At 32.9% G+C, this 27,419-nt stretch overlaps 1 protein-coding gene across 20 annotated transcripts in view; it reads left to right on the top strand.

Moving 5' to 3' along the window:
* The first annotated feature begins 451 nt into the window (after positions 1 to 451).
* LOC129744717 (muscleblind-like protein 1) overlaps positions 452 to 27,419 on the top strand; it is a 302,890-nt gene continuing 275,922 nt past the window's right edge. For 7 of the 20 annotated variants that reach the window (XM_055737385.1, XM_055737386.1, XM_055737388.1 and 4 more), the window contains exon 1: positions 461 to 700. The gene's annotated coding sequence lies outside the window, so the exon portion shown is untranslated. Of the gene's footprint in view, positions 701 to 27,419 lie in introns of all 20 variants that reach the window. The other 13 variants (XM_055737394.1, XM_055737395.1, XM_055737392.1 and 10 more) reach the window with 9 other exon arrangements.

Raw genomic sequence — 27,419 nt, forward strand, 5'->3', positions numbered from 1 at the left:
CCGGTGAACTATATCGTATTTTTTCCTGTTCCCAGGGTTAGGAAAATGCACAGTCCAGCCAGCAGAAGAGGCAACAACCGATGCCATAGAAGTGATTCCGAAGATACCGTACCGTACCTTGTCATCGAACTGTGCTGTTGTTCTTCCGCTTGTTGTTGCTTCGGGTACTGGAAAGGGGGGATGATTGAGGGGCTACGGCTTTCCTTTTTTCGTGGTGACTTGTCGCGGTGTTTTTCCTCGCTTTTCCCCGGTAACAACTACCTCGGTCAGCGCTTTTTCCGGGATTATGTATGTACTTTTTCTGACTCTGAACAACCCGAGTTCGGTACTTGGCGCTGGCTGCCACAACTAAGTCTAGATATATGCGTAAGAAAATTGGGAGCGTAATTGTCGACTTCCAACTGACTGGCTGAAATGGTTGGAGCAGTGTAGGAGTACCAAAGTGTGTGCGTGAATGGTCGGTTGAAAAATTTTCCCGATCGGTTTTCCACCGAAAGTCCTATCTGTCTGTGCCGGTCGGTAATTTTTCTTTCCCAGCCTTGGCGCGGCCAGTTTGGCTGCTGAATTGCATCGTTTCGCGCGTGTGTGTCAATCGGTGGAAGAATTCTCTTTTTTTTTATTCAAAACTGTGAAGTGTGTGGATCAATTATTTTCAAAAATTGTTTTCATTCAGTGGCCTAATTGCTCCCGGTGTTGGGTTGTAAGTAATCTTGATCATTCATTTATAATGTAGAAACTTAACTTCAAAACATTTAGGCCTGAAATAAACAGAAATTTATCACGACAAACGGTGTATGAAACAGAAACGTGTCGTGGGCGTTGAAAATTACGGTAATTTTTCATTCTGGCACTAGATCGTAGATGAAAGACGAATGATGATCGTTGAGGACGGGTGTTTATTTTTAATCCTAAAAAGTAATGTTCCGTGTTTGGGTTTCAAAATAACGCACGCGAAATGTAGCAAAACCAGTGGAAATAAATCAAAGTTAATTAGATTAGAGAACAGAGCGAAAAATAGCTGATGATAAAACATAACCATTTGTGATTTATATGAAAAAATGTGCTTGTTCCAAACTACAAACATGAATTTATCATTGGTATTGCATTCACTGTGGGTCTAGCATAATTTTTTCAAAATTGCGTTTATAAAGAACAATGAAAAACTGTAGGTACGGTTTACGAAAATGATGGAAGAGTTAAAGGAAATAACGTTCTTATTTTGAAGATAAAAAGTGCACCAAATCATATTTTGGTAAAAAAAACCGTAGGTGATAATTTAGGTTTTGTTTTTAAATTCTAAAGGGAAAATGAATTCTCCCTTGGGATCCCTGGGGATATTCACTTAATTCCTTTACTATATCTCGAAAAAGAAATGTCTTATAATTATCAAATGCTCTAGAAAATGTGCCAAATAGGACAAAACAACAATGCTGTTATCTAAACATATTTAAAAAAAATATTTTTCGAATTATTGAATTTTGTTTGAAATATTTAACAAAATGTGATTTAAAAATCTTTTTTTATCACTTTAAAATGTTTCTCTCAAGAAAAAAATACAAGAGAAATATTTATTCGAATATGTCATTCGTTAGAGTATTAAATGAACTTTATAATATCATATTTTAAAAGCAATAGTAAACTCTCATTTATTTTATATTAAAATATAGTTTGAAATGTGAAGAATCGTTTTACATCATTAACTGAAAATCGACCATTTTGTCACTTATACCCCTTTAGCTCTGGGGGCCTCATATTTTTTTCTCTGAATGGATCGTGATCAGTGATTATCATTAAATTACTAATATCTGTTCAATAACTAATGTTTACCCACTAATCTGTCAAAAAGGACTAAAAATACTGTATTTATCTAAAAACTAGAAAATTGCGAAGTATGAAAGAAAGTATGCAATAATTTTAGGGTAGAAGACAAACTTTTAGAATTCTCTTCGTCTGATAATCACAAACTATGAAATGAGAATTAATACGGCAAAATATATCTTCGACTTTTTCTAGATTTTTGCCTAGGATCAGGGCACCCTGGGTTAAGGATCAAGTCTCCTTTAGTGAAGGATGAAGCCTCCTGTAACTTAAAAAAATACCACAATTTTTTAAGTCTCACGAAAATTCGTCTAGTTCATCTACGAGTTCATGTATCGTTCCAACTTTTGGAGCATATAAATTTGAAATTACACGCTATCATAAAATGCAAAAAACGTCGAGTTGTTAAATTTTCGCAAAAAAGATATGTTGGAAATAAGAAAAGAGGATTAAGTATCTCCATTCTCCCCAATTTATCTTAAAACTAGAAAATAGCGCCTTGAAGTAAGCAATGACTATAGGGTAGCTGACAAATTTCTATAATTCTCTTTGTCTGATAGTAGGTACTTACAAACTGTGAAATGAGACATAATATGGCAAAAAGTAGTAAACGGACCTTTCATCTTTGGATTTCGCTAGATTTTTGCCTAGGGTCAGGGCACCCAGAATTAAGGATCAAGTCTCATTTAACATAAAAAATGGCACAATTTTTTTTTCTTCTCAGGAAAATGTTTCTAGTTCATCTGTGGGTTCGTGTATCGTTCTTAATCTAAGAGCATATAAACTTGAAGTTACACGTGATCAGGCAATGTAAAAGACAGTTAAATTGTCTCTAAAAGATATGATAAAAAAAAAAAAAAAAAAGGGATCAAGTATCCCCGTTCTTTAGCAAATCGCCGTCTTTGCATTTTCTGACAGCATGTTATTTCAATTTCATTTGCTCCAAATGTAAGAAAATGAACTTGTAGATGAGCTATGAATATTTCGTGTCACGAAAAAAAGTGAATTTTTTAAAGACTAGGTCCTTTATTAAAGGAGACTTAATCGTTCGTTCAGGGTGCCCTTAGTCTTAGCATAAATCAAGTAAAATCTAAAATAAAAGGTGCATTTGCAATTTTTGGCAATATTAGTTCTCATTTCACAGTTTATAAGTGTTAGACAAAAAAATATAAAAAAGTTTGTCTACTACCCCGATCTCATTTCATACTTAAAGGCGCAATTTTTTCAAATTTATTGATTAAAGCAATTTTATGAGTCTTTTTTATCAGGTAATTATTGGAAAAATTTTAGTTGTTGGATAGATAAAAAATATTTTTGTGCTAAGCAACGATCAAGATCTTTTCAAAAGAAAAAAAAGTTAGTTAATTTTCCTGTTCAAGAAATGAATTTACTGTAGCAACGTCAAATTACTTCATCCCAAGGATGTTTGGAAAAAAAGCTTTAAAAATATGTCAAAAAATGGCTCGTTATTTAGTCATGTGTCACTCTAGGCCTAAGACAATTTAATAAACCGTTTGTATTGAAACTCAAATTTTGACACACAAAAACACTTCCTCGTTTGTAAAATTCGTTTAAAGATAAATGTATCTTTACAAGTTCATCATTATCAAAACGAGATGTGATAGACAGAATCTGACAAAAGATAAGAGTTCAGAATGCCGAAATCTACAAAATCAATCATTAAAACATAGGCGTTGAAATGCTGTCTCTTGAGTTATCCATTAAATTCCACAGATAAGTTTTGAAAATGATAAGTCATTTTATAGAAGAATAATCTTTCTTAAATATTGAAACTTATCGTTTTCAACATTTGTTTATATTTTAGTTAATGAAAAGTTTAATCTTCGTTAGTTATGAAAAATATAAGAAAGTTGGAAGAATTGAATAGAGGTTGAAAATGAACGAGTAGAATTTGGTTTGGAAGCATTTTCCATTTGTTCCTCGTAGAAGAAATTTTCATTTTCATAATCTTGAAATGATCTTACTGAAAAACAAATAATTTTTTACGATACGGCCGAAACAATAAATTAACATTTAATAAGTAAATTTAACCAATTTTGTTGTATGGTTTTTTAAATTTTCAAATAAACTTACCGAATTTTATTGTTAAACGAATATGAATTTTTGAAATATTTCTAAAGTGCGCCTGTGTGCCTTTGGTTTTCAACTCTCAGTATTTGTGCTGTGAAAACTACAAGCATATTAATCTAAATTTCAAATAAGAAAAAACTAAAATTTCTGTATTTGTCTTTTCCAGGAACCGATAAATAAATTGACCGAGACAAAATATTCAAAGCTTAAAATTTTAAACTATTACTGCGCTTTGTTTAAATCTTTTTTTCCAAATTTTGTTGTGAAGATTGAAAGCACAAATCAAATACTTATTTAGTTAATATAACGCATTAAAATTCAGCTTAAAATTTGCTTTAACTTTGAATAGTTTTTCGAACTATTTGTAGATGAATTAAAAAATCATGATCGGTTTCATGATTCACAACAAAATTTGGAATTCCTTATTTTATTTTAGTCAGTTTCGTATTTGATCATTCGAGAATCATCCATTTCTAAACCCGTAATTTGTCAGTAATAATGAATAATATAAATTTATTATTGTGAACTTCAATCAAACATTTTATTTCATTTATAAAACTGAAGAATTTGAATATTAAAAAGGATTTAATCTTCAACTTTGATTCATGACATTCTTCTTGAATAGTCTAGAGATCTTATCGGGAATTCCCATTTCCAATCGTGATAAAATATTATTTCATAATTTAAAATGTTACAGAGGAATTTTCTATTAACTTCTCATATGAAAATCAAGAATCAAAATTTTATTATCATTTTACTTTTAAAAAATATGGAAAATGGTGAAATTCTGATCTGATCTGAAATTGAATTTGTATTTTATTTCATTTCGAATCTGTTTTTTTTTAATTTTATGTGTTCTATTTCTGTGCACTGATCTTTATGTACGTTCAAAGTTTTAAATTTTGGCTTTATACGAAATTTTAATTCGCGTTCGTTATTTGGTGTTTCGAAAATGTTCAGATATAATTTCTAGTTCATAAAATGGAACATCATTTTGAGTATTTTATTAAAAACTTGTCGGAAAAAACTTTGATTTGACAAACTTTGGTAAAACATATAATTTTTAAGAATATGTCTGATGATCATAAGTAAGAAAATGGTAAAGAGCTCAATTTCTTTATTTATTGTGCGTTTTGGAATTGTAATTACTTCTAACTAAATTTGAATTTCGAAAGGTCCTTCGCATGGGCCTGATCTGAACATTCAATTAGTATTTATCAGTTCTTGTTTTAAAAATTCAAGGGTAAGCTTTGATAAACCTGAAGAGTTTTTAAAATTAATATTGAAAGTAAAAATTTGAAATTTTATTTTAAGCTTTCTCAAGACCGCGAGAAAAATTGTTCTCAGAGAAATTATATACAGAAGATTGTTTTTTTGTATAGTCTTCCATATCATGGGAAATATGGAGAATTTTTAAATTAATTTTAAACTAGAAGTAATTTTTAATATCAGAACATAGCAAAAGTCGAAATGTTTTGCAGTCTTCGAAAAAAAAATATTCGATAGACTAAAACCTTCAATATAAAATTCTCAAAAACGTCATTTTGGTAAATCAGAGAAAGTTATGATATTTTTAATGTCAGTTTTTGAAGTCAAGTATCTCCGAACCTTGAATATCTAACCAAAAACTAGATTCTTGAAAAAAATGGAAAATAATTCATTGATTCAAAATTTATTTTTGTTTTGCGTGTAGTTTACTTAGTTTATCATAAGGTTTCCAGATTGCCCGTTTTCCCGGAATTTCATTGAAAAAATACCTGATTTTGTCCGTATTTAGACACTTTTTTGCAAATCAAATAAAAAATGAAGATGTCAAAATGTTTAATTTGAGCGTCCAAAACTATTTTTTAAACAAGTTTTATAAAAATATAAATGAAAAGTTTTTTTTAAGCCAAAAAATGATGTAAAATTTGGTATTGTGTTTCAATAAAAATCATATTTTCAGGTTTTTTTTCTTGATTCTAGTTAAGCACCTCCTGGGTTATGACCAAATTTTCCTGCATATTGCCCGAAGTTTTGGTAAAACATTTTTGAATCAGTTGTCCGGATTTTGCCAGGTTTTAAGATAAAATACTCTGGATTTGTCCGGCCCGGAAACGTACTGAAAAAAAATGTGGCAACCTTAATTTATCAGTTATCAAAGATTTATTTCACTTAAAACTGATGAATTTGAAAACTTTCAAACGTTATATCACAAGAACTAGAGGTGGTACACAATTCAGATCGAATTCATGAAACTTCTATATAAGATGAACCAGTACTAGCTGAAAATCTCTCTAATAAAAATATTAAAAAAAAATCTTCTAATACCAGTTATTAATAGAAATATGTTTCTCGGTGTTATTTTAATTAAGTTGTTGAGTTTAAGAAGGTACCAATAAAGCCGAAAAGGGGTAATTTCAAGTATGAAATGTTTTGAGTTTGCATGGATTTTAATCTTTATTTATCCATCCAGATCTCGCAACTTTTCACTTGATTTCGACAAAATATGTGTGCAAAAATTTAGGAGTGGAACAATCACATAGTTCGTACTCCGAAAAAGTTATAAAAACAGAAAAGGGAGTTAAGAGCCGTTAGTTTATACAAAACCTGCTTTATTTTTGACATTAATCTCCTTAACAGGTTTCAAAATTCTAGAAATCCATGTTTAAAAAAATCCATTATTTGATCAATTCTTATTGAAGAATTTTATTCTAGCTTTGAAAACTCCTTAGCCATGCTACTTATAGACCAAGATGCTCTGCCAAATGCTTGTTGAATGCCATCAGCCAGCATCTTTGCCATAACATCCGGCCATAAACGGAACCCTTTTTCCGGGGGCAGAAAATCTACAGCAACTTTCATCACCATTATCGTTAGTTCTGATGAGTGAACCCGTTTCAAATTTTCCGGAAATCCGGCTCCAAGAGAGCCAAACACCAAACCAATCAGAAAAATTGACTGAAGCTGGCTGCAAATGGGATCATCCTTCCTAAAGATTCATTTTGCGGTTTAGCTGGTTCAAGTTTTTCTTCATACGAGCCGAGGAAATAAAAGCACAACCTCAATAACAATTACAAAAGGAAACTTTATCTTCTGGAGGGGTAAAATGGATAACCTTAAACTCATCCAGCCTATCGAGGGGTAAAATTCCGAGAAGGGACGAAATCTGACGAAAAAAAATACCTACACCGCAATCAAGACTAATAAAAATTGAAAACAACTTTTTGCTAGAGAATGGCAAATGACAATACTCACACGTGCCAAACATTAGCTTCCCCTCAATTTTACAATGGGTTTCAATTTCTAACTACATCAAATCATACCATCAAATCCATAAAACGGACCAATCCCAGCTACGGAATTACCTTTAAAAGGAAAAAAATCGAACAAAAAAATACCTTTACAAATTTCAAGCACCCAACGCAGGAAAGGTGTTAACCTTTAAGAACATCTTCTTTTGAAAATTTATTCCTAGATAGGGCCTTTCACCTCTAGTGTGTGTTTTTCACATTTCACGTCTCGTTCTTCATTCAAAACTCCTCGACAAAGTCAAAGGGAAAAACTTCCAAACACACCCTTTGGGGATGAAGGATGGTTCCGGAATCCTACTAGAGAGCGTGTTTTGATTCATGTCTCTATTTAGGGCAATAAATCGCTCATCCTCTCATCGGACAAAATGCCTAAAAAGCAGAAAACAGGGGGAAGACTTTTTAACCCATAAGTATTGAGGTGCCAGCAGGAGAATGTGTGAGGTGTAAGTGTGTCTTTGAAAGGGGTGAAATTTCCGACACCTTTCGGCTGAATTAGCATCTTTCGGAGTCTCGGAAGGGCACTCACAGATGCATCTTGGTTTTGAATACCTACTTTTTGGATCCTGGATGCTTCCTTGTGGGTTTGGTCAGGAAAGGGTTCAACCCAAAAAAGGCCGGTGGATATTACGAAAAGGGTGTGAAATTCAAATTATAGTTCCCCGGAGAATTTAATTACCTAACACCGGATGATCTATGTCTCTAGGTGGTGATGAAATATACATGCATGCGAGAAGAGATGGAAATTGACCCATATTTGACAACGTAAGGAAAAATTGAGCTTGTGAGACAATTTTAGTTTTATCAGAAAAACTTTGATAAAAAAAATTAGAAAGTAAATGTTAATCAAAACCGAAAAAATCCAGGAATCCCGAATGAACATAATTAAAAAATCAACAGCTCAGCGGCATTTTTCAATTTGGTGCAATTTCGTGGCTGCGCTCTTTCTGTTTTGATGGGCTTTTGGTGCTGCGGCGCTTTCAAATTCCACCTGCCAAATTATTCAGCAGCTTTTCCTAGCAAATTTCGCTCGATACCACGCCAATGAAACAGACAGTGCCTCATTTTCGGCACGATAAAAGAAGAAATTACTTTCACAAATTTCTCCAACGCACCAAGCAGCATCGCACGTTTTGTCTTCCGCTAGAGGATTTTCCTCGTGCAACAAAATCGCACCGAGAAAAGTTACGGCAGCAGCAGCAAAAACAGCATCATCAACCCCCGCCTTCCATTTTTCGTTTTTCGTCTTCTTGGGGAATGTTTATTGCCACCAATCAGCAAACCGAGAGCCAAGTGCGAATGGTTTTCTTCGAATCTTTTGGATCTTACACGTCTCTCGCCCATCCACACCCGACTCGTTGTAGGAAAGTTAAATTTAAAACGGTTGTTTTATATTCAATTTTCTCCAAATGTTTCCACACCGCACCGGAGTAAAAGTAGGTATTCCGAGGAAAGAGAGAAAATTTTGTAATTCGGCCTTCTGCGTTCGGCACCCTTGACGCGTAAGGCGCGAAACAACGCGCAAATTATAACACCGCAGTCAACGTTTTTATGCTACACCTTTAATTCCGGTCTGACTTGGATCCGGTGTAGGTTTGGAAAGGTTCGGAGAAATTTCGAGGGAGGAAAAAGTGATTCACTTTGTTACTGTTGTTGTTGCTTTTGGTTTCTTTTACGGGAGATAATTTCATTCTGGTGTTTTCTGGCTGATGGCAGAATTGTTTGATGAAGATTTCCTCCCTCGGTGTCTGTTTGTGTACTTGTATATGTTTTCATTCACCAACATTTTGGATAGAACTCTCTACCATGTTTGAAAAAAAGGGCCGGCCAATCTGCTGCCAAGGTTAATGAAGGTTCCAACCTGCACTTTTGGAAAGAATGTGGTTGAATTTTTCAGGCTTAATGGCAAAATGAACTCCCAGGCTTGAGCGTCCTAGCACTGCACACTGGTATAGAACACCAATCTAGCGGAACTTAATTAATAGCGCCCAGGGATGAAAAGATAGACTTTTGATGTCTTCGACAACATTTCATAATTTAATAAGGCGCATACTTTGAAATAAAATATAGAGTCGAGGGGTCCACCAATAGCAAGATAAAAATGCTAACTTTTTTGTTAAGCATTTTAGAGCTTTGGTTTCTTCTACAAAGTTGTTTATCTTAACAAAATACATAACTTTGCTTAACAAGTCAAAGTTCTACAATTGTATTCTAAGGAGTTACAATAAAATTAAAAATAATACCTTGAAAAAACAGTTTTTTAAATCTGAAACGTTGTAGGTAAGGCAAAACCATTTTCAGTCTTCGAAACAAAGTTGAAAAACGTTAAGATCTACAATCTTTTAGTACATTATGATGTGTTTTGAAATTGCTGAAGCGCTGTCGAAAGCATTTAGTGTAATATATTGACGATTTTCAAAGAAAAGCATATCGAATTGCGCAAATTTTCGCACCATCAGGCAATGTGGATTTTATTTTTCTTATTAAGAGGAATCATTACCATATAAAACTAGCGTGGAACTCGGTGGAACTCGAAGCAATTTTAAGATTCAAAATCTAGTATTTTGTTCACAAATATCACTTTTTTAGACACTTTATAAGTTTCTTAGTTTATTTGATGCAATGAACTTGCAGAATTTGAAAATATGAAAAAATTAGATGATTCAACCGGTTTTTCGTTTCGAATTAATCAATAAAATCTGTTCTAGTACATCATTATATAAATGATATCTCTACCAACACTTGAAAGTGATTTAACTCCAAAAGTAAAGTAGCTTTCAGCTTTCAGTAGCTGGTAGCAGGCCAATTTTTGCTCTGTTTAACGAATAAAACACTTTTGAGATAATAAATTTTCGTTGGATTTCAAACTCAATTTGAGAAAAGGATCTATGACTATTTTGAAACCAGAGCTGTAAACACGTTGATATACACCATTTACTCCTGACCGAAGCAAATGTTGTAAAAACAAGTGTCTAAAAAAAGTGATATTTGTGAACAAAATACTAGATTTTGAATCTTAAAATTGCTTCGAGTTCCACCGAGTTCCACGCTAGATTTTAATGGTAATGATTCCTCTTGACACCAAAAATAAAATCCACATTGGCTGATGGTGCGAAAATTTGCGCAATTCGATATACTTTTCTTTAAAAATCGTCAATATATTACACTAAATGCTTTCTACAGCGCTTCAGCAATTTCAAAACACATCATAATGTACTAAAAGATTGTAGATCTTAACGTTTTTCAATTTTGTTTCGAAGACTGAAAATGGTTTTGCCTTACTTACAACGTTTCAGATTTAAAAAACTGTTTTTTCAAAGTATTATTTTTAATTTTGTTGTAACTCCTTAGAATACAATTGTAGAACTTTGACTTGTTCAGCAAAGTTATGTATTTTGTTAAGATAAACAACTTTGTAGAAGAAACCAAAGCTCTAAAATGCTTAACAAAAAAGTTAGCATTTTTATCTTGCTATTGGTGGACCCCTCGACTCTATATTTTATTTCAAAGTATGCGCCTTATAAAAATATGCAATGTTGTCGAAGACATCAAAAGTCTATCTTTTCATCCCTGGGCGCTTTTAATTTAGTTCCGCTAGATTGATGTTCTATACCAGTGTGCACTGTATGCTGAAAAAAAAAAATTGTGGATTGGTTCTAGTTTTTGGAATCAATTTTAGGAAGAGTGACCAAACGATTGACTTATTAAGCCGTTCACCACATCTCATATTGAAAGATCTTGAACGAATTTTCATCACATGATCACTTGTCTCATTAACAAACTATTGGTTCTAATCTAATGGCACAAGATGAGAAAAATATCGAGGGCCTCATCAACTTAAGCTCTCGAACGACATTCATCCTAAGCTATATTATCCTACATTGCCAACTACATATTAGAGTTTAAAATGAGTAAAATGTTATCTATTTATTGGTTTTGGATCACTAAACAAGGACAAGGTAGTTTCGTCAAAAATCAGTAGCTACCTACTAAAAATGAAAAAAAATTAATGCAGATTTTTTTTAATACAGGAAAACCCCACCTATCCGGGCTTCCGCGCAAACCGAGCAACCATTTTGTGCAAAATCTATGTGAAGTTGTGTTTTATCATTGCACTAGTTTTTAATGCTATTTAATTAAGTCTAAATCGTCGAAAACTTCATTAAATGCACCTGATTCTATGCAAAACCAGTGCAAAAATAAAGGGTTTTCATAGATTTCGTATAATCCAAGATTTCACTTATCCGAAGTGGCCGTTTCCCCGACTAGTCCCTGGAAAAAAAATCAAACAAAATTCTAATTTTGACTATTTTGGCCATGTTTGTTCTCATTTCACAATTTATACCTAAGTGTCAGAAGCAGAAAATTTCAAAACTATGTCTCAACCCTACAGTTATTGCATACTTAAAGGCGGAATTTTCTAAGCCTTTTTTGCCAGACAATTAGGCTGGAACAAATATCAATTTCTTCTTTTGTCTCCCCCCCCTTCGAAAATTCCAAAAAACCCGAAGGGGGAAATAAATCAAGTTTCTAGTATTCCGTGGAAATTTTGATAAAAAAAATTCAAGTATCCGATAGATTACAAGACCAAAAAAGAAATTTCGGAAGATGGAAATAATTTCACCATGTGTATTCTTGATTTTATTGAATTTTTCAATAAAAAAATTCATTATTTTATAGGTTTTGTGCAATGATATAGCATGCAATTTTTTGCATGCAAGATTTTTTGCAATTTATTCCAATTTATTTGTTTTTCGCATTATTTTTTATTGTCCCCCCCCTTGCGATGTTCCAAATCTGAGTGACAAAAAAAGGATTTGAAATTTGTTCCGGCCTTATTGGATAAATATTAGTTCTAGGATAAATACTAGCAATCTCGTTATCAGCTATGATCACGATCTATTTAGAAGAAAAATATACCTATTTGAACTTTCGGGATCAATTTAACCCATAATGAACATTTGGAATACTTTGTCTGAAAAAGGTTGAAATTTTACCGTTGTTTTGAAAACATGGTACCTTTAAAGTTCATATTAAATTCTAACGATTGATATATTGTAATAAATATTTTTAATATAATTTTTAAGGGATGAAAAAAGATCTTCAAGTCGCATTTTGTAAAAACTTTCTAACAAAGTTCAAAAATAAAAAAAAAATGTTTTAATTTTTAAGCTTATAGAATAGTTGTTTTGCTACACTTGGCACATTTTTCTCGAACATTGAAGCTTGGTACGTCATTTCAGTTTCGAGATAAAATTAAGGAATCAAGTATCCTCATTCCCAGCGAACATATTTTGTAGGTATATTTCTCAACAAACTGTGTTATATGTACGTTTCATATACATTGTAGAATCATCGCATAAAACTTGAAAAAAAACAGCTTTTACCTATCAAAGTGGAGGAAATATACCTACATATTTTAAACTTTCGGCTTTAACGATAAGTGTTGTACAAATTGGAAGATATGCAACACCTTATACCGTACATCCTGACACTATGCGAGAGAACGCAAGTTTTGTTCTCAATGCAAGCATTTTTTTTCTAAAGTAACGTTAACATTTTGTTTGTAAATATTTTTTTCCTAGTTAGTACATTAGCTTTATCAATTAATTTTTAATTTTTTTTTGTATAAATTTTTTATAAATTTTGTATAAATTTTTTATAAGTCTTCAAAGGAATACACTTTCCACTGAGACTCATTCTTAGTTTAGTTTAGTTTTCTTGTCTAGCTTCATTCCCTCGCATTAAGTAAAAATCATTTATGTTAAGGTTCTCAGCATGAAAATTTTTTGCTCCGTTTTTGTTTTTTTGTTTGTTGCCAGACATGCTGAGAACAGAAGGCGTCCATTACCAGGGGGCTCATATGAGCTTTTTTTGTGTGGGGGAGTGTGGTGGGCCGCTTTATATGTGTAAAAATTTTTTTTTAAAAATCCGTTGCCAGCGACAATATTTGCTGCTTCTCTCATTGGACAATTTTGTCCAATGGACCCTTTTTGATTTTTATAAATTTGGTTGCACTGCTAATCGCAGAGAGAACAACAAGATGGTTTTCTAACTTGAATCTCGCGGGAGAGAACAAATTTGCAAACATGGCGGACTTTTTATCATATCAAAATAGGTAGACTTTAAGTAACTATTTTTACGATCGTTAACTTAGTTGGTAGGAATTGCGATTCGCACTAACATGTTTAACGAATTGAGCTATCATTTTTCATGCGATTATAAGTTTGAGGGTTCTCTCATTCGTTGATTTGTTGTAATTTTTTCTCAACCCCACCCTCAGACAGTGATAAATTTCATGCCAAAATCAGTCCAGAATGGTTGTATACTACCAATATTTTTTTAGATACATGAACACATGGTCCAATTATTTTCGAAGGTAGTCAAATAATCAAAATAATCAGCTTTCTCATGTTTTAAAGCTTTTCTTAAGAATAGTTTTTGACAACTGCTTGTCAATCGCCATTAGTATGGATTGTTAGATTTACATGTTTGAATCATTCAGCTCAAATCGTAAGTTCAAATAATGGTTCACTTCGGTTTAATGCCGTTTTTTGCTATAAACGTGTTAAAGGAGTGGCATTAAAGGAGTCATTAATCTAGCTGGCATTCATGCAGGCGGTTTTTTCAAACACTTCCTCGAATATCATCGTTGTCGATATTTATGTCGCCTTTATCAAGGCAATTTTATCAGAATTTTTATTGTTCGGCAACTTATAACAGAAATGATCCCTAAAATAATCTCCAAACTGTAGCTAAAACATTTAAACTACGAAGGAATATGTTACAAAAATTTAATATTCAAGTGAAATCATCACAATCCAAAACATTTGAAATTGTTTTGTTTTTTTTATGTACAATTTAAAACATCCTGATGAATCACAAAATCTGGCATATCTGTTTTCTGGACACAACGTTTGGATCCAATTTAGAAAGTTGTTTTAGTCTAGAAATACCTTACGTGTCTCTTTCAAGAGTAGGTACATGTGTCAGATTTTTTTTATCAAGAAATGGACATACCCTTGTTGGTGAAAATCACGAAATGTAAAACTGTTGGCTGATAGAAAATAAGCGGGGGAATAATCTTATTTCTTGGAGTACAGATGTGAGATTTTAGCATTTTGTAAACTGTTCTTGACTATTCTAAGGAACAGCATTCTACTGACGTTTTACAATGTATCAATTTTGAGTGAAATCCAAAATTGCTAACTGATGAACAATAATCTATATGAAAAACAAAAACTGTTTATAATCTATCCATTATCCTTCATTTCATCAAGGATTCAGATTTGCCTAGATCTTCTGGTTTAGAGTGACAATGCTTTTGAAATTGAATTCTATATTTTTATGAGAAACTAGCTGACCTGGTGTGATTTGCTACACCTTCCAAAAATGTATGAAATTTGTAAGGATTTTTCAAACTTTGAATTTTTTGAGCATCATTTTTCATCAAATCTCGACTAAATTCATAATTCAGCAGCCACGTCTCAAAAAAGAGTGCTGCAGCTGGAGTATAGAGTTGCGATACCAAGATTATGTAATCCATCTTTCTGAAACATGTTCTCTAAATATATTTTCAAGATCTGAAATGTTTACTCTGTTTTTATTAGCTTAATGAGCTCCATAATTAGGTATGTCAAAATGAATGTTTTAAATTCCATATCATCCCCAACCCCTCCCCCTTCCAATGCGAGAAGAGTTCACGAACTACACAAAAAAGAGAGGGTCTCAAATTGGCAAAATTTCTGTTATAAAATAAGGTCCCTTTTGTTTGATAAGCTCTCGATTTAAGCTAAAAAATGTATTTATCCCTTTCTTATTCCCATCTTCCACTGCTGGAAGTTGAAAGGAGATTTTAAATCGTATTTTAGGCTTCCAAAAAACCTTTCAAGATAATTTTTATAAACGTTTTGGACGCAAACATAAAAAAAATTAACAACACACTTTGTTTTTTTTATAAGGAATATAAAGTAATTAAATAAACCCGGGTAAAATCTGGGCTTTTTTCAAAGAAATCCGGGCAAACGAACTTTTTTCAAGATTTGTATTAAATATTCGGGCAAACCCGGATAAAAACGGACAATATGGCATCCTTTGTCTATAACAATCATAATTTGTATCCAAAATTTGGGCCCCAAATAGCTTCCCATGCCAAATATGATTTCATTTGCTTGATTAGTTCTAAAGTTATACCAACAAAATTGTATTAGGGCTTCCAATAGAATCATTTCTTGTAACCTCTCATGCTCAATTTGGTAACATTTGCTCGATCGGTTTTTGTGTTATGCTAGCATTCGTCTTTTGTTAAAGAGATCTACTGCCCCCTTCCAATGAGAGGTTTAAAACCATCACAGGAACCCCTTAAAAGCAACTTTCATTTTGATTTTAAAAAAAATTCGATAAACCTTTTTTTGTTTTATAAAGTTGAGAAAAAAAATAAAACAATTTCAATAATTACTCACAGCCTTGTGGAAATTCAATCATTAAAATAAAACATCTTTTCCCATCATTTTTGTAAAATTCAACAGTTTCGCTTCAAAAGTGTACAATTTTTTTAAACGAATGTTTAAATATCTTTAAATTTTATCTTGAAAAAAAGCTGATAGAAAAAAAAATTAATAGCATTTTTGGATTCTTCGCTCTTAAATTAGTCAAATCAGCTTTTAAAATTATTGCATCTCAGAAAAATTTAGGTTTTGATACCGTGTGTTATAAATACTTTCTTATTTTTAAAATTCAACACTTTATTTGAGTTAAATCATTTTCTAGACGTAAAGTTTATGACTAAACTCATCTATGGAGGCAATAAGCGCCTTCAAGTTTACCATATAAACTGATGTTTTATGTTTTTTTTTGTGTTCAAACCGGCTGATTTTCTCATCCTGCACCGGGAAACATGCATAACAGCAAACAGCCTAAAGCCCCATTCCAATCAGGGATGCCAGGTGGTTTGGTCATTAATCAGGACAACATGAATAAAAAATCAGGATTTTTAAGAACGCTACAGATTATCATTAAATTGCTTAAAACATTGCTAAAAAGACGAAATACTAGTACTGTAGACGCTTTAAAAATGGAAAACATCATTTCAATATCATCTGAACCGATCATTATTATTGGTTTAAATATTTTATTACAGATTTGTTCGATGTCCTGATAACTTAACTATAAATTCGGTTTAGATTTTTTTTTTTTTTAAAATCTGGACGATTCAGTACATTTGAAAACCATTTTAAAAAATCAGGACAAATCAGGACAGTTTAAAAATCAGGACTATCTTTCGAAAATCATGACTAATATTGATTTATCAGGACACCTGGCACCTCTGTTCGTAAAAATTATTGTTATATCAGGTTGGCGATTTGCCCATCGATTAAATCATTCTTTTGGAACGACGTACTTCACCATGTTGATTGTGGTCTCTCATATAGCATCAAAAACTATCATCTAACTGGCAAAATTGAGTCCTTTACGTTTCTTTGTTTTTTACACCATTATTATACATCATTTCAAACAGAGAAGGAAATAAACAAAAACTCTAAAAGGATTTAAGTTTTGAAGGATGGAAGTATTTTAAAGGTAAATTCAATACTGTCATATAAGTCGCATAACTTGCAATAAATTGTAAGTATCGGATTGCCTTAACAAATTCCGGTTATTAAGTAGATATTTAACTCTTCTCCTTAATCTTTTGAAAAAATCATCTCTATGCACTCTTTTTGTCTTCGTGGGTTATGGTTACCCTATTTAAGACTTCTTTAATATCGTTTTCCTCTAGATCTCATTGAAAGGGTATAGTTTTTACCTCCTCAATTGTTTCGTGGTGAAACAAAAGTGTTTATATGTATCTGACCCCAATGAAAAGATTTTTCAAATTTCAGGAAAATAAACCTTCAAGCTTGACTTAAATCTCAAAAATACTACTTCGTGGAATAACTTTGATGAGGAAGTGGGAACCACATGCTTTTAAAAACAAGTTCCATAAGATGTGAACACGTAATTTGTCCGAACTCAAACTATTCTCAAATACATTAATTATTGAAATCACTCGTCAGCAAACACAGAAGAAGGGAGACGACTCATCGACCTGATTTTCCACCAACATCAGCACAAAAGTTAACCTCATAAATGAACCTCTAGTTAGCGTTTTGGCTCCTACTTCCCAACCCATAACATCTCAAACCCCCAAAAACTAACCAATTCTAAGTGCTCCCGGAAGAGAGGTTTAACTACTTTGGAGAGCAGCAGGTCTGTCACTGACTTCTTGTGAAAATAGTCTAGATTATGGCACGTGTGTGTTGCAGAGTTCAACTGTCATCAAATTGATTTATGGGTTTGGGACAGTTGAAACCCCCTTTCGGGGCTGCGATTTAGGACTTGGGAGAATGTCACTATTTCTACATATTCTTCCGTTTCTTTGGTTGGTTAGAGTGCTTGTATTTGTTTTTATTGTTGGTCTAATTTGTTAATAAGAAAAATTTATTTACACAATTTTTTCAACAAAATACCCTATCTGCTATATGGAACAACCAACTTTATCCCAAACGTTTTAAAATTTAAAGTTTTCAATTTTTTTTTTATGTTATAACGCGTAATGCACCAATATCAGTAATTTTGAGTTTTCTTCAAATTTAATTTAACATTTTTTCTGTCAAAAATGTTTTAAAGAAAAAAACATAAGGGTGCTGCATACATTTAGGGATTAAAAATTTTACAAAAAATTCTACTGGGTAGCTGAAATCATTAAAATTAATGATTGGATGGATGAAATTTTGAAATAAAAAATTTGACCCAATTTTGTAACCATCATTCTCAACTCCTGTTTAGTTGATACCAGTCCAAGTAAGTTCCATCAACTTCATTAAACCGAAAAAAACATGGAAATGTCATTGACTGCTATGTAGTTCGATACCCAAACACACACTATTCACCACCGCGTTTCTTTCAACACGTTCATACCATTTCGTACCGGTCTCAAATTTCAACAAGGACAATGACGTTGGTAGAATAGGAAAAAAATGAAATGATACCATGAATTCCCCGGTGTATTTTTAACGTCACTTTCTTTTTGCACCCCAAATAATTATGGCAACATTCGAAGGCTTCCCCCTTGTGTCTTTCTTTAGACGGGAGTTAGTTTTAAGGTAGAATCGAAGCTACACACACATTATTCTTTCCCTCTATCATTTTGGTGATTACCTACGCTTATTCTTGCCAAGGCATTATGTTGGGCATTGTCGTCGTAATCAGGTCCTACCCAACTTCAAAAAAATCGTTATTCTGAAGAAAAAGGGCGCTCCCTTCTACTGTCTTCGGTGAGTCTCGTTGTTGTTTGTATTCTAGTGTTGTCTCTCAATGAAAGGTTTTGAGAAGCCTTATAGGGCTACCGATCTACCGTGCCCAATATCCAAAAAAGTTTTTTAGGGTTTTTGTTGAAAACAAAATCAGAAATGATGCAGCATTCCAAAATTTAGAATGTCATAACTAACTTTTCGAAATGCACCAATCAACCTTGGCTCACTCTACTCAAACATTTCAACAAGCCTTCATCGTCAAAACGCTCGAATCAGCTTCGTACCTTCAAAGAAAGCCATTCCCATTTTCTCGTTAGTTTTCCACTCTAATAATGGGCTTGACACGCGACATGCAGCACCCATTCAGTGTGGTGGAAGCTCGATTGAAGTCGTCGTTGACGTCGGGGCCCCTAAATTGAGGCAACCAACCGATGCCACAATGCCGGGGGAGGGTAATTGGGTTTGTTTAGGTAATTTTTAATTGTGTTTGCACTATCGCACATTGCACATTGCTGCTGCCGTTTGGTGGTAAATGGCTTTTCTGTCGGTTTCGTTCGGTTTCTTTCTTCTCGAATAACTATAGCCTTTCTTCCTCTTTTGGGACTGCAACACGTGTAAAGTACCAACTGAAGGCGATTTACTCGAAATCGATACGTTCCGGTTCAATGGAACTTAATTTGCTAAATATATCTCCGGGGAGAACAAAGATCAATGATTTATTGATTGGTTGAATTCACAGAAAATGAACAGTCATTAGAAAATCAATAAAAATAAAGAAAATATGAGGAAAAAGTTAAAGAACAATATTAAGATGAATGTGAAAATCGATCGTTTTAAATAAAATCTTTTTATTTCGAACGAGCTATTTATGCATTAATTTTTTTAAGGAATATACAAAATTGTACGTTCCTCTGAAAATGACATTGCTAGCTTAAGTTTTGATCAAATAAGTGAGATATATTAACAGATCTTCAGAATCTTCGATTGAAATATAAACGTTCACATCACCACCTAAACAAATAGATAAATGAAAATTTCTATATCAATCTAACTTACTAGCATTGAAAATATGACCAAGGAATATTCGCATACCATTTTTTTTGTAATGATAATTTTGTGAAGGAGGAACTTTAAGGTTCGAATTAAAAAAAATGCATCGAACATTTTTCACCACTCACAAGTGATTTTAATAGGTTTGCGAATCTAAAAATACCAAACTCGTCAATAATTTTAAAAAATTTAATCAGACGAAAACGAAGGCATTAAGTTTTATATGATTTTAAATATTTTATTTTTATAAAAGAAAACGGTAATTATGACCACTTTGACAAAATAATAAGATGAAAATATATGGATTGATTATTTCGCAATTTGCATAAGAAGTTTTTATGTCATCAAATATCTACTGTTAATTGGGTAAAAATTTTTTTGGATCCAATGGAGTTGCTTAAAGCGATCAATAACAGTCGCAAATGAGTGATTCCTGTTGAAAAAGATACTTTTACTTTTTCAAAAAAATAAGCATAAAGATCCTCTTATAAAATGACGAGACCGTTCTGTATCACTGAATTTTAAAGAAATCTGTTAAAATCCACAAAAAAGTAAATTCATGTCTCAAAATTTGGTATCTTTTTAACAAAAAAAAACTTTAAGGGAAATGTGCTCTGAAAGTTGGATTGACCCTCCAGATGGTCGGATTTTCACATATCGAACAAGATCTGATTTTTTTTAATAATTTGTTATTTTCAAAAATTATTTAAAAAAAACTGAAAAAATCTTTGGTGAATACAAATTAAAGTACAGACTGTGAGAAACAGTTGTAATTTTAACGTATGATTCCTAAATTGTTGTTTTGTAAGTTCGTCAAGTCAAAATAAGGAAAAAATTAAAAAAAGATATTCAAAATTTAAGATTGTACAAACAGAAATAGCAAGATATCACTTTTAAAATTATTTAGTTAAATCCACCTCCAGTGGGCTGATAGGTCTTCAGACCAGATATAATTTTTAAATGTGTACAAAAAACCTGAAGCGAGAATTGTTCAGAATAATATAATTGCATACACAAAGGCGTTTGAAGATTCCAAGCGAACAGTAAACGTTAAGTAAATGGAACCGCTTTCTCAGTGTGTTTTGACAGAATTTCACTAAGTTATCAATAAATGAACCGAAAATGAGTGTGGAGTTGAGTATTTTTACCTTTGATGGTTTGTTAAAAAGCTAACAAATGCTTTTGCCAAGCAAATCGATCAATAGTTAAAAGCACATTCTAAACACTGGAAGATTTAGATGTTTATATTTAAACAGAAGTTTTTTTCAAATATGAGCTTCCACATTTAGAACAAGATAGTTGGGTTTTGCAAAAACGCAATTTTGAAGCGATTTTTTTACAGATAAACCTGCAGATTTTTGAAACCAGAAATTTGTATAAAATGCAAAAAAGGATCGAATTTTAGTTTCTCAACTTTTACACATAACAGCATTATTAACGTAAATAAATGAAAAATAAAAAAAAAACATCTTTCAAGTTCTAGGGGATGTTTCAATACAAAAAGCGTTGAGGTTGCAGCATGTAAAATAATACAGAAAAAACGGAAGTATAGGTATTTTAGATTCATCTCATACAAAACAGAACACTTTGGAACGTCAAAATACAGTCCTTGCGCTGATGTCAAATTTTGCCGCCTTGATTTAAAAAACAACACACTTCCACAACTTGAAAAGCACCTTCTTACTTATATAAATCTATCTCCCAAATTTTCGGAACATCGTTAAAAATGGAAGCATTTTCGTATTTATTACTACAAACTTAAGCAATGTTTTCTTTTTTCACTTAAAGCTGAGAACAAGCTATCAAAGCACATACTTGGTCAAATTCATGTCCCCATTTTTTTCTGTTATTATGTAGTTTTACAGGCTGCTCATGGAAAGACGATGCATCTTCTAATAATAAAAACGTCATACTTCCTGGAGAAGTGAAGCACTTTTCAATCTGAACTTTTAATGTCTCGATTAGTTATTTCTCTAATTAGAACTTCGGAGACCTGGCTTAACATTAAATTGAATCCTGCTTACATTCTAGTGAGAACTTTTCTACCATTGCACTGGTATGAGATTCCTCATTTTCAGAACATTTTCTGATGTTTCTTCAGTTTTTAAGAAAGTACTAGAGTAAGACATTCACTAAAAAAAATTAAAAAAGCTTTACGGAAATTCATTTTTTTTTGCAATCAAATACCTAATAATGCTAAAAATATTGAGTTTGATCTCTGAACAAGCAAATGCTTCAACACAAAAGTTCTCAAATTAAATTTTAAAATAAAATCATTGGTTCCGTAAATTGGGAATACTTTGATCAACATGAGCTTTCTCCACAATATCATCAGTAACTAAGTCTTTAGTTTAAATATCTGAAAACTTTTTTCTACGTTGGAAAGCCTATAAATTAAGTTTCAACTAGGCAAAATTTTGCTATAAGAAAAAATAAATTTCGAATCTTATAATATTAATTTTTCAAAGGCTTGCAAACAAACACCTCTCCTAATGAAATCAAAACATGTCGGAGTAAACGTGTTTTTTATTTGAAAGTCATCTTTTTTCTATGTATGTATGTATATGTATGGGAAAATGAGGATACTTGATTCCTTTTTCTAATTTCTATCATATCTTTTTGGAAAATAATCGTCGAGATTTGCATTTTCTGATAGCGCGTAGTTTCAAGTATTCGTGCTGCAAAAGATATATGAACCCGTAGATGAACTATTTAGAAGCGTTTGCGTGGGACTAAAAAAATGTGATATTTTGAATATTAGTGGAAACTTGATTTTTCATAAATGAGACTTGATCCCTTAATCAGGGTGCCCTTAGTTTTGGTAAAAATCATGAAAAATCTTAAGTTGAAAGTTCCATTCTATGTTTTGGCCATTTTAGCACAGATGAACAGATGTACAAGCTCGAACAAAAAATCTTCAGAAACTTGTGTAAAATTTCCAGTGCTCTTTTTTAAAGAAGTCGTTAAAAAATGACGAAAAACAGGCATTGTTTCTATATAGCTCTTTTGAAAGTAATAATTTTTCGAGAGGGCGAGAGGTATTTGCACTTATTAATAAAAAAAATATAAATGCAAAATTAGATTAATTGCTCTGTACAATTAAATGAACTACATATATATTTCAGCTGAGAAAAATAGCATCATCATAATGTTGTCACTAGAGACACTGGCGAAATGACAAATGTACAAGCTTGAATTATAAAATTCCAGAAACTTATGCAAAATTTCAAATGCTATCATTAAAACATGCCGAATCAACTTCTGAAGTATCTGATTCTTGGAAGAGCGCAATTGTATCTGATCTCAAAAATTAATAAACTATCATCGTAGAAAAATGGACGTCTTCAATATATTCACAACAAGGTACATTCATCTGGTTCATTTTACTAAAGAGACTAACTAACAACTTTGAAAAAGCCAGACGAACCAGTTATTTTATCCAGTTAAGATTAAACTTAACCATCAACGAAGAAATGAGGATTCTTGGCTTCTCTGAGGGGGCATTTTCACGATATGTTTATATTAAATGCTTCATGCTAGTTAGAAGCAGTTCGAAAAACAGCTTAAATGTAAAATTTTGATAACGCAAATCATAAATGTGTAACGAATCTTCAACATAAATTTGCTCGAAACTCGTCAAATAGTAATATGACCTTTTCATAATTGACTAAAAGTTTGTTATTTTGTTTTGTTTACCTTTCATTTTCTTCCTGACAGTTCTCTCTGGTATCCATGGAGACATCTGGTGGCTCAACCAAAAATCATAAAATTGTTTCAAAACGGTCGTCGGGACTTTACACACTTTTCAAGGCTTAGCTTGTACATCAGTTGATATTAGTTCTCATTTCAAATTTTATAAGTGACAGACAAAAGGAATTCTTATTTTTTCTACTAACCGAATATCGTTGCATACTCAAAGGCGCAATCTATTAATTTTTAGATAAAGCACTTTTTCGAGTCCTTCTTATCAGGAAATCATTGGATATGTATAAGTTACTAGATCAATATTTATAATTTCGTGCTAAGCAATGATCAACATGTATTCCGAAAAAAATATATCTTTTAGTACTCGAGGGATGAAGTGAATCCGATACATACATTATGGAAAAATTTTCTTAAAAAAATCAGAGAAACATTTTAAACTGATATAAAAAGATGTTCATGTCACATTTTATTAGATTGTTCAATCAAAGTTCCATAACTCAAAAAAGAAATTTTTTTTATGATAACAAGTTAGTTGCTCAGCTCTATTTGAAAAAAATTTCTTGAACATTTGATCAATGTAAGACATTCCAGCTACAAGATATAGCTGAGGAATCAAGTATTCTCATTCTCCCCCATAGTTTTGGTGGTATTGTTATAGTTATTTTATAAAAAAAATTTTGGGGCATTTTAAAAGAGTATGCGTGGGAGTAAGTGTTTAGGATATAGGGTTATAAACCCTATCAAATGTAGAAGTTTTAAGAAAAAAAGAAAATGGGAATGATGGGAGGATTTCATTTGTTTTATAGCTTAATTTATCTTCACAATGTTTATAGTTTTTGCTCCTAAATGTTTTTGAAAGCAAACGTAAAAAGGCAGTTTGTATTTAAAAAAAACTGTTATTAACGTTAATATGCCTACGAAGGGTTTGTTAAAATTCAACCATTTACATAATATTCAAGAATGAAATAAAATCAAATTGTAATCAAAGTTCCATCAGTTTACTGTACCTAAAATTTTCAAAACTCAGTTTGTGAAAAAAAAATCCGACAAGGATGTAAATATGTAGATGGTTTTAACACTTTCGAGCATATTGGAGTTAATGCGACGGCTATAGTCGATCATTGCGAACTCTACACCATCGGGAAATTATAAACATCGAAAATCGATTCTGATGTCAACTGTAAGTGAGATCGAAAATGCAATAATAATTGACAACAGTTTATTTTTAGACTTTTCTGAACCATCAGTTTTGCTTTAAATAAAAAACTGAAAATATCTGTACATAACTTAAGTGTTTGAAAAAAATACTCATGATGGCAATCAGTTGGTCTGATCTGGTCGAACCTTGACCATTTATTTGTACGGTATGTACATTAGATCGCTTTATTCATTTTTACACCTCCCATAACTTTTTTGGTTGTTTTTATTGCCACAGATAGCAATAAAAATTTTGAAAGCGATACATACAGTTCTGAATTAGCGAAACAAGTTTTAGTTTTGTATGGAAATTTGTATGGGATAACAAATATGTTTATACAAAACTCGCCAGAGATGAACTGAAAGTTCTTAAAATATATCCCTGGATTTTAAATATTCCTTGGTTCTTGCAATACATTTTATGTAAACATTTACCCCAGAATAGATATTCGATGCTATGCGAAAATATATTTTTTTTTCAAAATCTATGTTTTTAATTAAAGCGGTTTTGACTGCTAATTTTAAAGCGGTTTTACCGTAGGAGAAAAATAAAAAATCACATAACACAGCTTTGCATAGCTTATGGATTTGTTAGTTTATTTAACCTTGACAAACACATTTTCAAATAATTCTCATTGAATTCCGATTTTTTTTTAAATTTTGAAATGGTTATAACCCTGTTACAATAAAATGAAGTTTCAGAATAGGCGAAACCAATAATTAATGACAAACTACATTTCAAATTTAATTGAATTTTCTGAATGATTAAATACGCAAATTTTTTTTCTACAATATAAATTTTCAAACAAAATTGAATCACGATGCGCTTATTTAGAAATCAACCAAATCATTTCAAATTTGGCACTGATGCATGCTGGTCCAAAAGACATAAAAAAACATATGTGAGCGAAATGTCTTATTTTGCAGCGGTCTAATGTACATTTATCAATTTTCTAAATTCCAACATTTTTGTTGCCTAAACAAAGGCGTTTAATTCAGCTTGTAAATTTTGGAAATCCTCGACATGAAAGTAAAAACTAAGACAGTCTCATACAGCTGTAATCAGAATTAAAATTATTTTGCTACTTCATTGCAAAAACATTTTATTAAAAATATTTTGAAAATTTTTCATCAACTTTCGAAGCACTATTTTGATTATGAGTGAATTGTTTAAAATTCACAGACCCTCCCACCTAATTCAAAACCGCCTACATCGGTAAAACTTGAATGACTTTGCTCCAATGGTGGTCGAGCTGTCAATCGCTGATAGAACACCGATTCATCACGCTCATCACGACAATTAATCAAGCGATTTACAGCATCGGGGCAAGACGCCTCCCCAGTGGCCGACCGAGCCCTCTCCTTATTGACCCAAAAGGTCATCGAGAAGCGTTAATCCCTTTGCCCGGCCTCCGCCCCAAGGAGGGGTTATCCTCTCTGATTAGAAACTAATTGATATATCACAGCTTCCGTTGCGTTGCACGCAGTTCTCCACACGCACACACGTGCGAAGATCCGGTCCCACGAGTCCCGCTTTCAAGAGCCGTAAGGCAAGCCATGCGGGGAATCCACTTTTAATCCTTGGCCATCAATAAAACGTCCAGTTGGCTTCTCTAACGTTTCTCGGCTCCGTTTGGCCAGCTTGCCGTGTCAGGACAAAACACCACACAATCGCCTCGTTTTCAAGGATCATCTATCTTTGGCTTGATAAACGAACCGAGTTGGCAGGACCGACTTCTTCTGTTGTCTGCTGTTGTCCTCTTATGTAGATACTACTCTGACTTTGGTTTGGCCGGGCCCAAACAAGGGCTGCATGTTTAGAGACCGAATGGGCAAATCCAACGGACCGAACCAAAGCATCAGGTCCTGGGGCACACGTTCCTGCCATTCGACCCTCTCTCTCCCTCTTTCCATACATAATCATTAAGGGAGGACCGAAAAGTCGAACCAATGACGACCACGACGACGCCATAGCACATAAAACACCTACCTATCTAGTCGGAAAGAGCTCGCATAAGCCACGGTCAGTGATTCCGAATGGAGAGGTCAGAGTTGGTCCAATCCCTGGAAAGCCACCGTAGACCCATAAATTTCAATCAAAACTCATTCGTTCGCATTTTATCAAATTCGTCCCTTCTTGATAACTAAATTCAATCAGCAGTCTAATTATAAATTAATGATGAGTAATCATCGGACGTGTCGGCCCCGAATGCTGCTGATCTGGCTGAAAAGTTTCACTTCCGTTTCCGTTCGGATGAGAATAGTTTCGAGCAGCTTTGTTCGTTGGTCCGGTTAATTGGTATCGGAATAACTTTTACGAAACAGATTTCTCGGAAAAGGGGTACATTCAATTAGACTTCACTTCATCAGTGTAAATTTAGAAATTACAGTCAAAAACAAAATTTTGACGAATCTACCTCTTATACATCGACAGAGCTGTTCTTGGGAAAATTTGCCCCAAAAATTTTCGGAAGAACGCAATTCGGTGGAAATGCAATGGAGCCAATTAGGCTCGAAATTGGTAACATATTCCGTTTCCGGGGAATTTCGACGACGACAACCGAGGACATCAGATCCGGACGATTTCATGCTGCAAGCTGGCCACCCACCAGCACCGGGTGACGAGTAATGAGTCAACCATGGGGCACTACCAGGTATACATCTTTATCCTGGGCAGTGGCCGGCATTGGAATGTCAAACGCCAACGACACGACGACGCTTCGAGGGAAGCCACAATGATAAATTGACCAGGTTGCCCATATCCATATCATTATCTCGGTGGGATTGCGAAGGTGGTATATTTTTGGACCTAAGCAGCATCACCATTCTTCAGGAATTCTTGGAACAGGTTGAATTTGTCCATGGTCACAGATAATGGTTTGGAAACTCAACACCATTTCGAATGGCTTGGATAATCATCAGAAGTTTGTTTGCCTTAAAATAAGCCTTCATTAGTTTTTCATGAAGCTTTCAT

This window comes from Uranotaenia lowii, chromosome 2 (assembly GCF_029784155.1).
Source record: "Uranotaenia lowii strain MFRU-FL chromosome 2, ASM2978415v1, whole genome shotgun sequence".
Classification (NCBI taxonomy): domain Eukaryota; kingdom Metazoa; phylum Arthropoda; class Insecta; order Diptera; family Culicidae; genus Uranotaenia; species Uranotaenia lowii.